This window comes from Triticum urartu, chromosome 5, assembly GCF_003073215.2.
Source record: "Triticum urartu cultivar G1812 chromosome 5, Tu2.1, whole genome shotgun sequence".
Taxonomy (NCBI): Eukaryota; Viridiplantae; Streptophyta; class Magnoliopsida; order Poales; family Poaceae; genus Triticum; species Triticum urartu.
In genome coordinates, this window is record NC_053026.1 from 115,504,384 (window position 1) to 115,519,711 (window position 15,328).

Below are 15,328 nucleotides of genomic sequence, written 5' to 3' on the forward strand. Positions count from 1 at the left end.
CAGATTAATTTGAGCTCTCTATTGGTCAATTCTACTTGACCACTAGACTGTGGGTGATAAGGAGATGCAATTCTATGATTAACATCATATTTAGCAAGCATTTTACAGAAGGCACCATGAATAAAGTGTGAACCACCATCAGTCATTAAATATCTAGGGACTCCAAACCTCAGAAAAATAACTTCTTTAAGCATTTTAATAGAAGTGTTATGATCAGCACTACTAGTTGGAATAGCTTCTACCCACTTAGTAACATAATCAACAGCAACTAGAATATGTGTGTATCCATTAGAGGCAGGAAAAGGTCCCATAAAATCAAAGCCCCATACATCAAACGGTTCAATAACAAGAGAATAATTCATAGGCATTTCTTGACGTCTACTAATATTACCAATTCTTTGACATTAATCACAAGACAAGACAAACTTACGGGCATCCTTGAAGAGAGTAGGCCAATAAAAACCAGATTGCAATACCTTATGTGCAGTTCTATCTCCAGCGTGGTGTCCTCCATAAGACTCGGAATGACACTTGCGTAGGATCTGTTCCTGTTCATGCTCAGGTACACAACGTCTAATAACACCATCTACTCCTTCTTTATAAAGATGTGGGTCATCCCAAAAGTAATGTCTCAAGTCATAGAATTTTTTTTTCTTTTGTTGGTATGTGAAGCTAGGTGGTATAAACTTAGCAACAATATATATTAGCATAATCAGCATACCATGGAGTACTACGAGAAGTACTTATAACATTTAATTGTTCATCAGGAAAGTTATCATTAATACGCAATGGGTCATCAAGAATATTTTCTAACCTAGACAAGTTGTCTGCAACGGGGTTCTCAGCTCCCTTTCTATCAACAATATGCAAATCAAATTCTTGTAGCAAGAGAACCCATCTAATAAGTCTAGGTTTAGCATCTTTCTTTTCCATAAGGTATTTAATAGCAGCATGATCAGTTTGAATAGTTACTTTAGAATCAACAATATAAGATCTGAACTTATCACAAGCAAATATAACTGCTAAAAGTTCTTTTTGAGTAGTAGCATAATTTCTTTGAGCATTGTCTAGAGTCTTACTAGGATAATGAATAACATTTAATTTCTTATCAACTCTTTACCCTAGAACAGCACCTACAGCATAATCACTAGCATCACACATAATTTCAAAGGGTAAATTCCAATTAGGTGGCTGAACAACAGGTGCAGAGAGTAATGCTTTCTTAAGTATTTCAAATGCTTCTACACAATCATCATCAAAGACAAATGGTATATCTTTTTGAAATAAATTAGTGAGAGGCCGAGAAATTTTTAAGAAGTCCTTAATGAACCTCCTATAAAATCCAACGTGACCAAGGAAACTTCTTATACCTTTGATGTCCTTGGGACATGGCATCTTTTCAATAGCATCAACCTTGGCTTTATCAACTTCAATACCTCTTTCAGAAACTTTGTGCCCCAAGACAATACCTTCATTAACCATAAAGTGGCATTTTTCCCAATTCAAGACAGGATTAGTTTCTTCACATCTCTGCAAAACTCGATCAAGATTGCTCAAGAAATCATCGAAGGAGGAACCATAGACGGAAAAGTCGTCCATGAAAACCTCACAAATTTTTTCACAAAAGTCAGAGAATATAGCCATCATGCATCTTTGGAAGGTAGCAGGTGCATTACATAAACCAAAAGGCATACGTCTATAAGCAAAAGTACCAAAAGGGCATGTAAAAGTAGTCTTAGATTGATCTCTAGCCGACACAGGTATTTGAGAGAAACCAGAATAACCATCTAGAAAGCAATATTGTGTATGTTTGCATAATCTTTCTAGCATTTGATCAATAAAAGGTAAGGGGTAATGATCTTTCTTAGTAGCTTTATTTAATTTTCAGAAATCAATTACCATCCTATAACCTGTGATAATTCTTTGTGGAATTAATTCATCTTTATCATCAGGAACAACAGTAATACCTCCCTTCTTAGGGACACAATGGGCAGGACTTACCCACTCACTATTAGCAACAGGATAGATTATACCTGCCTCCAGAAGCTTAAGTATTTCTTTTCTTACCACTTCTTTCATTTTAGGATTCAGACGTCATTGAGGATCATGAACTGGTTTGGCATCTGCTTCCAAATTTATTTTATGTTGACATAGAGTGGGACTAATTCCCTTAAGATCATCAAGAGTATATCCAATAGCAGCACGATGCTTCCTCAGAGTTTTCAATAATCTTTCCTCTTCATGCTCTGAAAGGTTAGCACTAATAATAATAGGATATATCTTCTTTTCATCAAGATAAGCATATTTAAGATTATCAGGCAACGGTTTAAGCTCAAACACGGGATCACCCTTGGGTGGAGGAGCATCTCCTAAAATTTCAACAGGCAAATTGTGTTGCAAAATAGGTTCCTATTTAAAGAACACTTCATCTATTTCCCTTCTTTCATTCATGAACATATTATTTTCATGGTCTAGCAAATAGTGTTCTAAAGGATCACTAGGAGGTACAGCAATAGAAGCAAGACCAATAATTTCATCCTTACTAGGTAATTCTTCCTCACGATGTTGTTTACTAAATTTAGAGAAATTAAACTCATGAACCATATCATCCAAGCCAATAGTAACAACATTCTTTTCGCAGTCTATCTTAGCATTAACAGTATTCAAGAAGGGTCTACCAAATATAATGGGACAAAAGCTATCTTGCGGAGAAGTAAGAACAAGAAAATCAGTAGGATATTTAGTTTTCCCACACAAGACTTCAACATCTCTAACAATCCCAATTGGTGAAATAGTATCTCTATTGGCAAGTTTAATTGTGACATCAATATCTTCTAACTCTGCAGGTGCAATATCATGCATAATTTCTTTGTATAAGTCATGAGGTATAACACTAGCACTGGCACCCATATCACATAAGCCATGATAACAATGATCTCCTATCTTAACAGAAATAATAGGCACGCCTACCACAGGTCTATGTTTATCTTTAGCACAAGGTTTAGCAATTCTAGGAGTTTCACCTTCGAACTGGATAACATGCCCATCTATATTATCAAACAAGAGATCTTTAACAATAGCAATATTAGGTTCAACTTTAACTTGCTTAGGAGGTATATATGTTTTAATATTGCTTTTACAAACCACAGTTGAAGCTTTAGCATGATCCTTTATCCTAACAGGGAAAGGTGGTTTCTCAACATAAGAAGCAGGAACAATAGGATCATTATAAGTGACAGTCTTTTCTTCAACTTTAATAGGTTCAACTACTTTTACTTCTATGGGAGGATGATATTTAAACCACTTCTCCTTAGGGAGATCAACATAAGTAGAAAAAGATTCACAAAAAGAAGCTACTATCTCAGAGTCAAGTCCATATTTAGTGCTAAACTTACGGAAAATATCGGTGTCCGTAAAAGATTTAACACAATCAAACTTAGGCGTCATACCTGACTCCTTACCTTCATCGAGGTCCCAATCTTCAGAGTTGCGTTTAATTCTATCCAATAAATTCCATATGAATTCAATAGTATTCATCATAAAAGAGCCAGCACAAGTATCGAGCATGGTGCGATTGTTTTCAGAAAGCCGAGCATATAAATTTTGCATAATTATTTCTCTCGAGGGCTCATGATTGGGGCATGAATATAACATTGGTTTAAGCCTCCCCCAAGCTTGAGCGATGCTTTCTCCTTCGCGAGGCCAGAAATTATATATATAATTGCGATCACGGCGAACAAGATGCATAGGGTAATACTTTTGATGAAATTCCAACTTCAATCTTTTATAGTCCCATGATCTCATATCATCGCATAGCCTATACCATATCAATGTGTCTCCCTTCAAAGATAAAGGGAAGACCTTCTTCTTAGCAACATCATCGGGTATACCTGCAAGCTTAAATAATCCACAAACTTCATCCACATATATTAGGTGTTCATCAAGATGCTTTGTTCCATCTCCTGTAAAAGGATTAGGCAGCAGTTTTTCTATCATACCCGAAGGATACTCATAGGGAATTTCATTTTCAATAGGTTCAGGAGGTTGAGGAGCAACTCTTTGCTCTACTGGTCGGGGTGAAGATACCCCGAACAAGCCCATCATAGAATTACTTTCCATAGTAACAAGTGACAGTAAATTTCAGCACACTATATAAATTTTTCCTTACCAAATTCCACCTACCAAAGGCGCTACACTCCCCGGCAACGGCGCCAGAAAAGAGTCTTGATGACCCACAAGTATAGGGGATCTATCATAGTCCTTTCGATAAGTAAAAGTGTCGAACCCAACGAGGAGCGTAAGGAAATGATAAGCGGTTTTCAACAAGGTATTCTCTGCAAGTACTGAAATAAGTGGTAACAGATAGTTTTGTGATAAGATAAATTGTAATGAGCAAATAGTAACAAAAGTAAATAAAGTGCAGAAAGGTGGCACAATCCTTTTTGTAGCAAAGGACAAGACGGAACAAACTCTTATAATAGGGAAAGCGCTCCCGAGGACACATGGGAATATCGTCAAGCCAGTATTCATCATGTTCATATGTTCGCGTTCGATACTTTGATAATTTGATATGTCGGTGGACCGGTGCTTGGGTGCTATTCTTACTTGAACAAGCATCCCACTTATGATTAACCTCTATTGCAAGCATCCGCAACTACAACAAAAGTATTAAGGTAAACCTAACCATAGCATGAAACATGTGGATCCAAATCAGCCCCTTACGAAGCAACGCATAAACTAGGGTTTAAGCTTCTGTTACTCTAGCAACCCATCATCTACTTATTAAATCCCAATGCCTTCCTCTAGGCCCAAATAATGGTGAAGTGTTATGTAGTCGACGTTCACATAACACCACTAGAGGCTAGACAACATACATCTTATCAAAATATCAAACGAATACCAAATTCACATGACTACTAATAGCAAGACTTCTCCGTTGTCCTCAGGAACAAACGTAATTACTCACAAAGCATATTCATGTTAATAATCAGAGGGGTAATAATATGCATATAGGATCTGAACATATGATCTTCCACCAAATAAACCAACTAGCATCAACTACAAGGAGTAATCAACACTACTAGCAACCTACTAGCACCAATCCCGGACTTTGAGACAAGAATTGGATACAAGAGATGAACTAGGGTTTGGATATGAGATGGTGCTGGTGAAGATGTTGATGGAGATTGCCCTCTCCCGATGAGAGGAGCGTTGGTGATGACGATGGTGATGGTTTCCCCCTCCCGGAGGGAAGTATCCCCAGCAGAACAGCCCTGCCGGAGCTCTAGATTGGATCCGCCAAGGTTCCGCCCCGTGGCGGCAGAGTCTCGTCCTGAAAAGTTCCTTCCTAATTTTTTCTCATCGAAAGACTTCATATAGGAGAAGATGGACGTCGGAGAGCCACCAGGGGGCCCACTAGGTAGGGGGCGCGCCCTAGGGGGGGCGCCCCCCACCCTCGTGAGCAGGGTGTGGGCCCCCCGGCCTTCATCTTTGGCGAGGATTTTTCTTTATTTATTTTAAGACGTTCCGTGGAGTTTCAGGACTTTTGGAGTTGCGCAGAATAGGTCTATAATATTTTCTCCTTTTCCAGCCCAGAATTCCAGCTGCCGGCATTCTCCCTCTTCATGTAAACCTTGTAAAATTAGAGAGAATATCCATAAGTATTGTGACATAAGTGAAATAACAGCCCATAATGCAATAAATATCGATATAAAAGCATGATGCAAAATGGAAGTATCACCTAACAACATTGAAAGCATTGTCTTTTAAACTGGGAATAAATGGAATGGGGTTCCAATCTGCAGGAATTGGCCGTCTCTGCAGTTGGGATAGGTCTTCGGCCGGTGGACTTGCTGTTCTTTTTGCTGGAGTGGTATTTTTCTATGGTACAGCTGGTGCTATGGCAAATGAAATCGGTATACCTTTTGCTGGAGTGCAGGTCCTGTGTGGTGGGGCTAGTGGTGTGGCCAGTGAAGTATGGGTATAGTCTGCTGGAGTCGGTCCTACATTTTGTGTCACTGGTTGTACAGCCAATATAAGTGGGGTGATGTCTGATTTATCCGGCACCACCATGTTTTTCAAGGACTTTGTTGGTGTTCCTTCAGGTTCGGCAATCACCCTCTTCCTTTTTGATGTCTGATGCACGAGAACAGCATTTGAGTGAAAAAATATGGTATGATGACAGATGGAATATGTATTGATAATGGATGGGCATGGCATCTCGACATATATGATGAGTAAACTAAGCAGATGGCGGTGCAACAAAGTAGAAGAAATGCAAGACAACATATGCAAGTTACGCGCAATCAATAAAATCTTGCCAAATTAGAACAGGCACCTTGATGGGTGAACAGGACAGGCCATCTGCCTTTGACTCCTCGAGGTTAGAATAGTCATTAGGATGATATTTTGAACAAGAATCAACAGGTGGGGAGCGTACGAGTTTCATTGCTTCCAGAATGGCACTCAATGCCTTGCTACCAATTTTGTAAGTCATTGAAGTGTTCCACAATATTCTTCTGATGCGTGGATTCTGATGTTCACTGTAATTGCATATAATATCTGAGAACCATGAAAACATAAATAGTTGTGAGATTATCTTTGTAATGAAGATGATATTCTAATATAGGGGCGCCCCTGTAAACACTTGTGTGCTATCGCTGGATTCTGATGAGAGAGCTCATGTGTGTTGTAATATGGTGCGTGCATTTATATAATCTGGCACAAGTACACAAAAAAATAGGCTCCAGAAGTAAGGATAGCTGGAAGATGATAGGTTCATAATATACTGTATAGAGAGTTTATTGCCAAACGATGATAACAAGAGCACACAACAACTAGGCAGGTCATAGGGGCTGTTTGGTTTTAGGACTAGCATTGCCACACTTTGCCACACATTTTTGCCAAACTTTATTAAGGTTAGTTCATCAAAATGAGAGCCACAAGTTGGCAAGCCTAAGGGAATCTTGCCACACTTTTTGTGTGTATGCCATGTGGGGTCCAAGTGTGGCTTGCCTAAGATGTGGCTTGAACCAAACACTCACCTAAGTTGGTCAAACTTGCCTAACCTTAGGTGTGGCAATCTTTGGCAAAGTTAGTCACAAACCAAACAGCCCCATAGTGTACATAACAGGGGTACACCATAACCATGATATATAAATCGGGAAAGTGGAACTGGCTGGAAATTATGGTGTTGTATTGCCGCTAGTAATTGAAAGCCTATCGATCACGTACAGGCCAGCTCTATTAGCTGTTGACTGCAGATGTCCCTGCTCCCCTTCCTGACAAGGAACATACTGTGCTTCCCATACAGAACACCGCACGGGCTGCTGGCCGAACCACCGGCCCCACCGCCTTTGTTCCTCCGCCACCCCACCCCCGCCCCCACCCGCGTCAAGTTTTCTTCGTTCGACAAGGCCCCACCATAGCCCCCCACAACCACCGTCCCCACCCAAGCCCCTTCGATCGCACCGGCGAACTCCGGCGAGCTCTGAAAAATCGACTGACCCAATTTTGAAATTTAGTCTACTGTGATTTAACTAGTGTGGAATATAAAAGGGGAGACCCATAAGCATTGCGAGTATGGTATTGAGCGTGCCATGGCAGATCTGAAGGTGCAAACCGGACAAAGGCAACTTCGCAACCAAGACAAGAAATCATAGTAAAGCAGTGGCGATCTACTTTCTTGCTTCGATAAATAAGTTGAGCAGATACGAAAGAGTACCGCCTCTGGTGCGGCGCCGTGTACGCATCTACTGAGAATTTGACAATGCTGCGGTAGCGATGGCTATCGGTGGCGTGGAAGCAGATCTAGGAGGGTAGACGGTGGCGGCGGGGCATGGTGGACGAGACGGTCGTAGGAGCGGCGCTGGCAAGGTGGACGACCGCGGGGATGAAGCGAGAGGACGGGATGCAAGGATCCTGGTCCGAAGTCGTGGATGAGAGAGGTCAATCTCTTGTAATGGATGGCGGAGTCGGGGTATCAGCTCCGGCTTGGTGGAGGAGGACGGCAGTGGATGGGGTGGCGGACGGCGGCGGACAGAGGAGGGTGTGGTGGAGAGGGTGTTTTGGCGCCCACGGAGTATGAATGGGGAAAAGGGAGGTAGAGAGGAATGGGGAACCATGTATTCAGGGAGCACTTGTCTCAAATGCGAGGAAATTTACAAACTTAGCCCCCGTTTCTAATTTCTACTACATCAAAGCAACACTAGTCGGTTGGGGATAGGACGGTAATCTCGCATACACCGAATATTTGCCGACAAGAGTTTGTTTTTGGCGCCCACCGTGTATGAATATGAATCAGGGAGGGAGTCGATTTCGGCCGAGGACATGCTGTGTTTTGGTGCCCACCGTGTATGAATCCGGGTGAGAGGTGGTTACGTCACGTTTGGGTGAAATTACAAACCTACCCCTATCAAAACCTATAGAAATCCAGCATATAGGCTTTGCGTGGCAGGGATAGGCAGTAGTGATTTCCATCTCGCAGATTTTGGTTTCGGGCGGTTACTGCGACTTTCCCCCCTTCGTTGAAATTTTGCAGAGTGCACGTTTACCGTGCCAACTGAATTCGAATCACGTTTGTATTCTATTTTTTTCGGGCGGCATCCATTTTCAATTGGAATTACATTCTATATACATTATTTTTTATATACTTTCAAAAGCACAACACCATTTATACATAAATATGTTTTACAAATGGCATGATCTCAGATTCATCAGGTTGTATCCATCAATTTGGATTTTCAAATATTTGAGACCACTTTATGTTGAAATCCAATGTATGCATTCCTCGCTAACTGTCTCCAATTAATGTGTGTTTCATGCGGTTTTTTTACTTCTCAAACATGTATAATGTGTTTCACACACGCAACATATAGTGTAATCCCGTTTAGACATTAATTGCATATAAACCATGCATTGTTTGTAATTGAAGAATCTATGGATCACCAATATTGATAAACTATATAACATTACACGTGTGCCCAAATTCAAATGAATATGCATGTTTGATACACCAATTTGCGTTATGATATTATCGATGTCATGATCTCCAGTTTAAATATTTGAATCCCCTTTAGTCCAGATATTCGTCTCATATAGCTATCACTCATGCTTATATAGGACTATCTCTCTGGACCTATATGCGTTCATCGTCTCTCAGGTATCTCTCGTGATACCTGTATGTCGACAATGATCTTTTATCTTCGTAACACACTAACGGTACTCTCTCCCTCGACCTTCATCACTCTATCTCTCTCTAAGTATATCTCGCTCCCTACTATGTGTCTCTATGTGGAATCTCTTTCTCTCACACAAACACAAAACTTTGTCTCCCGGGGTCTCATTTCTCTCTACTATTCCCATGTGTGCCACTCGCACACCCCTCATACAGAGATGTCTTTCGCTCCTTAGATATGAGAACCTATGACTCTTCCTCTTCAATATCTCTTTCTCACACACAAACACAAACTCTGTCTCCCAGGGTCTCATATTTCTCCATTGTTCTCTTGTATGTCGCTCACACACACCCTCTCTCCCTAGAGATATCTTGCGTTCCCTCGTATGTCTCTCTAGCTATCACTCTCGTTGTGAAATATCTTTCTCTCTCGCAGACACAAAACTCGGTCTCTCTGGATCTCATTTCTCTCTGATATCTGTTTGTATGTGACTCACATGCACCCTCTCTCTATCTCTCTCACACCCACACACATAACCCGGCCTTCTGATCCCTCGACTCCTATCTCTAACGCACACTAGCTAGCATCTTTGTCTTTCTATTTATCTGTTTCTCCATCAACCTTCTTTCTCGCCCTCACTCTTGATTCCTATCACGCACAATACATATGTTTCTCTCTACATGCAGTCAAGTGCCCTCTCACACACATATATAACTTCACCCTTTGAACCACCCGACGGTCATCTCCAACACCCAAACTAGCGGATGTCCCTCTAGCTAGCATCTCCGTCTCTGTATCTATCTGTAGTTTCTCCATCAACATTTCTTTCTTGCACGGAGTCTTGCTTCCTATCACCCACACTATATATGTCTCGCCATACATATGCATTTATAGGTTGGTCTCTTTTGCACAATCGTTGCGCCTCACTCCCTCTGCTCGCCATAGATGCATGCTCCAGCCCACGCCACTATCTCTTAAAGACAAAAACACATGCTCAATTGTCGGGACTTCTTCCATGCATTCTCACATGCATGCATATTGTCATACCGATCCGTCTCTCCCATGTCGTTGATCTTATGACTTATGTCTTCTTTATTTTATCTCGATCATGCGCGCACGCGCACACATACATCCCACGTATACATGTATACCTCTCACACATGCACGTTCAAGGTCTCTATGTCTCCATACGTAGTTAATTACCCTCAATCCTAACGCCACATCGAATTGTTCTCCTCTTTTGTGCACATAACTTCCGCCTGGATGGGTAAAACACACACTCACACTTAACAATCTCCTTCTAGCTGCCCCCCCCCCCCCCCCCCCCCCCCCTCCCCCCCCCCCCCGCCTCTCACTCTTCCCCTATATCCCCGAAACCAATAAGACCATCCCTTAGTTTAATTCCTGCCTACATGCACCATCGATATATAGTAGTCTTCCTCGGTGTCTCTCGAACAAACACGTTTTCTCGAAGTCGACTCCTCTCATGCGCACACACCTTCTTTTCCCTCTCTACGGGCATTTTCTCTCTCACACCCCATCGTTGGTGGCCGTTGCCATACACATCACCTATCTATGATGAAAGCCATGCACAATTAAATTACATCCGCCACAGAGGACCCCGCGACACACACACACGCACCCCCCAACACACACACACACACTAAGACTCCATCTCTCTCACACACACAAACACACACACACGCAAGCACGCACCCCCCCCACACAAAGACTCCATCTCTCTCCCTCTCTCTCTCACACACACAAACTAAGACTCCATCTCTCTCTCCTCTCCCTCTCTCTCTCACATACACACACACACACACACACCCCACACACACTAAGACTCCATCTCACACACACATGCTCTAGGCGGAGCATTTGTTCCTACCACCCTTCATCCAACCTTACCCATATGATAAACAATCACCTTTATTTACTTGCATAACATGGACAAATTCCACTTTACTTTAGTAGTCAGCAAACTTATCATCTATACCCTTATAAAAAACGAGTTGGTGGTGATGCTGTGCCTGCCATCTTGTAATACAGACCGTATGATCTATATCTGAGGATAGAAGGCAAACTATGATAATTTTACAAAAGATACCGGCACCTCTGTCCACATCATTATCTCTCGCAACCTCATTGCTCAGATATTAATAAAGGAATAAGTCTCTGGAACAATCTAGCATGCATGGTGGCCGCTGCCGCCTGCCGACTCCGTCCATCCCCATGCCTCCGCCCATTCCGACCACCAGTCACCACCACGCTCCACTCATCCTCGCCTTATCTCTTATCTTTCATTTTTTCGAAGACATTCTCGAGATACCAGTTTTCGATAAAATTCTTGAGATATCATTAGTTTTTACACATGGGATTACTCCTGCATGGGTCAATCACAACAGGTGTTCTGTAAAAAATTTCATATTGATGTTCCGCGCAATGCACAAGAATCTTGCTTGTAATTATATAATGCAAATCACGAGGAGGAAGTGACATTTTTTTGACACAACCACGTTAACATGGCCACGTAAATCACTAGCTAAAGTAAATACCATTATACTTATATCCCGATGCAGAAAGGTTGAGTACATGTCCGAAGAGTAGAGTCGCACACACGCACTTTGTCTCTCACAATCTCTCTCACACACACACCGGTTACGTGACGCCCACTTAAGCAGACACGTATGTTACAATTTGTGCACCCGCGGGTACACGCGATGCTGCGCATTTATTTAAGCCGGAAGGCAAACCCAAACAGTAGCTGCATTCATTCCCCTCCCGTCGCCTCTTCTCTGGTCGCCGTCGCCCGGTAGCCATGGGCCGGCCGAAGGTAACAACATACGCCATACTCCCGCCGGAGCGGCGGTTTAATATGGAAATTTTAGTGGTCATGCATGCATCATTTTGTGCTAGCACTCCTATATAAGGGTTGACCGGTCGCTTCCCGCGGACGTGCGCGGGCGGTGGAAGAGGAAGGAGAAGGGAAGCAGGCTATGGAGTAACGTTTTTTACCACAATTTCTTAGGAAATTGAGTGCAATAATTGAGTAGTTTTGCAAACTACCAGTACTACACCTGAAATGGTTCAAAACCTATACTCCCTTGCCAGCGCGCACTTCCCGCATGAAACGGTCAGCGTCGCCCTGGAGCGTCAGTGCCGCATTAATGCCCGGCCAGAGCGGAGGCAACCTCTCACTGGCGCCGGCTTTGAAGTGGCGCGACGGCCGAGAGAGCGCCGCTTCCCGGTGCACGCGACTGCTCCGCATCTAGACTGGCCATAGGCCCTGTTTGGATCCATGGGTTAGAGTTAGTTTGAGCTAGTTGGGGCTCAAATAGCCCTAAACTATCCAAGCATGAGGGTTTAAATTGGAGCAAGTTGCACCGAATCCACCAAAAAAACTATCCCACCCAAGAGGTGCTAACTGGAGATAGTTCTCATTGGGACCACTGAAAAATCACTTTTCTCTCTCCATGAAGTGCATTTATTGTCAATCTAACCCTGTCACCCAAACACCTCTTTGGCTACAGTTAGTTCAGGGTTAGTCATGAGTTAGTCTAACCTCTAGCTAAGGTAGAGTATCAAACAGGAGCAGTATAGGACATGCAAGTTGCTCAAAGCATACAGGCAAATTCGTACGTGAAAGGATTTTTTTTTCTTTTTTGAAAACGGAATGTGAAAGGAATTTTTTTTAGAATGCTCTTGGCATGTCGCTAACATGTGATAGTTAACCGACCTCAATAGACGGCAGAAACGCCAGCCCACCGCACTTTGATAGAGACGAGGAGGGAGAAGCGATACAGGTTGCTGGATTACTAGAGATAGGTGTCGCACGGAAGCCAAGAAATATGGTGATAGCGTGGGTTAGCCATGTACTAGTATGATACTACACTAGGCTGCCGTGTTTCGTACTCTTCCAGTCCACTGTGGAGATGATTGGTTAATTTTATATCACTGAATAATATTAAATATTATGAGTGCAGACGCTCCACCACGAGATTCCTTGCTCCTTCTCGGTCGTCCGGAATCTATATTCTTCCACTCTATTTTTTACGTGAGCTTTGTTCATCCTTTTGCCAACACGTGAGACATCTAGCATCAAGGTGCACGTGTTATGCAAGGATCATTCCATCTATATGAAGAACACGTGGGACTGGAACTACGAGACGAACATGTACCCAGGAGTGTACGTACGAACCTGAGTAATGTAGCGCAGTAAGTGAAGTAGAAAGGCACAAATGGTATGAAAATGCGTGGCATATAGGGTGTGTTTGGTTTCGTTCTCGTCTTAGCATAGTTGTTCCCTCTTCATGCATGCTCAACTCAACACCCCTCTTCATGCATGCTCTCTTCATGCATGCTTCTAGTGTACTTGTGCTAAACTAGTGCGGACTCATGCACCCTCCATAAACTCTACCAAACACCCAAAAGTAGGTAGAGAAGGGAACTGTTGGGCGGCATTTGTCTCTTACTATGTACTACCACTAAATGTTGTACGTGCAATGCACGGTGATGTTATGGAGTACGTGCCTAAGTAATCTACTACTACTATATTAGTTGGAGGCACATATTAACTTCTATATTTGTTTACGTGTATGTGCCCCGAGACCTTCCAACTAGACGTGTCTTTGTCTCCAGGTCACACTTTGTATCGTTCATACCACTAAGTACTACTATGTGTGGTCTCCGACCCAGAAGTGGAAGAAGTGGAGACGCTCTACCACGCTGTTTTTTTTACGCTGGGCTCTACCACGCTGTTCATGTCCCACTCCTTTCGCTGACATGTGGGACATCCAGCACGTGTCGTGTTTGGCACCCTTCGTCGTAAGAGTTGAAATGCTAGCATTCATGAGAAATAAAAAATAATTATAAATCGGCAGTGATACTATTTTTTTGTGAACCAATCAGCAGTGATACTGTACCACGCGGTTTCCTTGCTCCTCGATATCGGAAATAATACTTTCGTTCGCCAACATGTGGGACGTCGACCATCCTGGTCCACTTGCCATGCACGCAGAACTCCAAGGGAGTCACCCAGGTCGTCGCGCCGCAGTAACAATGACTAGTGAGCCGTCAAATTACAGGCCCACTTCGCACTTTGAAGTTGCTTGGACGAAGGAACCATCATGACTTCGTTGAATTCCACTTCTTGAAGAAAACTACTGTACCAGCAGTACTGCTAGCTATAGTAGTTACTCCAACAGAGGCCTCCTTTTGTTCATAGGATAGGAATATGAAAATCATAGGAAGTGAGATGACATGCATCTCAATTCCTATAGAGAAAGAGATGCCATTTGATGCTCGGGATAGGAATTTTTCCATTTAGTCTAGGCTAATGTACTGGCAATTTGCTCTAAAAACTACAGTAGTAACTAGTAGTACTAGTACATGCTCGTAGTCAGACACACACACACACTAACTACTAGTACTACTACTTCTCACATGCTGGCCAGACGCCGTCGTTCTCCTTCCCGGCTTTGTCGGCGACACCCCACCGTGCTTGGATCTCCGCCGACCTCTCCGCAGCAGCGCGTGCGTCCTTTTCTTTCTTGCGGCGACAGGCCTCTCTTTTCTTGAGTGCTTTCTGACTTTTCCGCTCCCTCTGTGCGGCTTTGGCCGCCTCTTGCTCTACCGCCCATTCGGCCTTGGCATCTTCAAATTCTTCCCACATAGTTGTGAGGTCGCGAGCGGCGATGAACTCGGCACGGCGGGATGCCATTGCTTCCCTACCATTTTGTATGTGGTCGTGGGCGGCGAGGAACTCGGCGCGGCGGGATGCCATTGCTGCCTTACCCGTTAGTGTGCGGCGCGGTGGCATCAACGACGCTTGGTGAGAGCTCTGGGGTGGAGTGGCCGGACAACTATATAGTGCATTGGTTTGTCAAGAGCTCAAGGACAGAAGACGAAGCAAATTTGGATTCCCCTTCAATCCTGGTCATTTATTACCGAGTAAAATGCATTGGTGGTCATCGAACTTGTCTTGATAGCTCACTTTGATCATTGTATACGAGATATGGTGATTATACGGTCACTGGCTCAGCGTATAGCTCCGTATTTGTCTGGTTGACCAGTCAAACAGTCTGCATGCGCCTCATCAGCTCGTGTTCTTTATCTATCAACGCGGGCCTACCTGTCAATGGAGAAAGAAA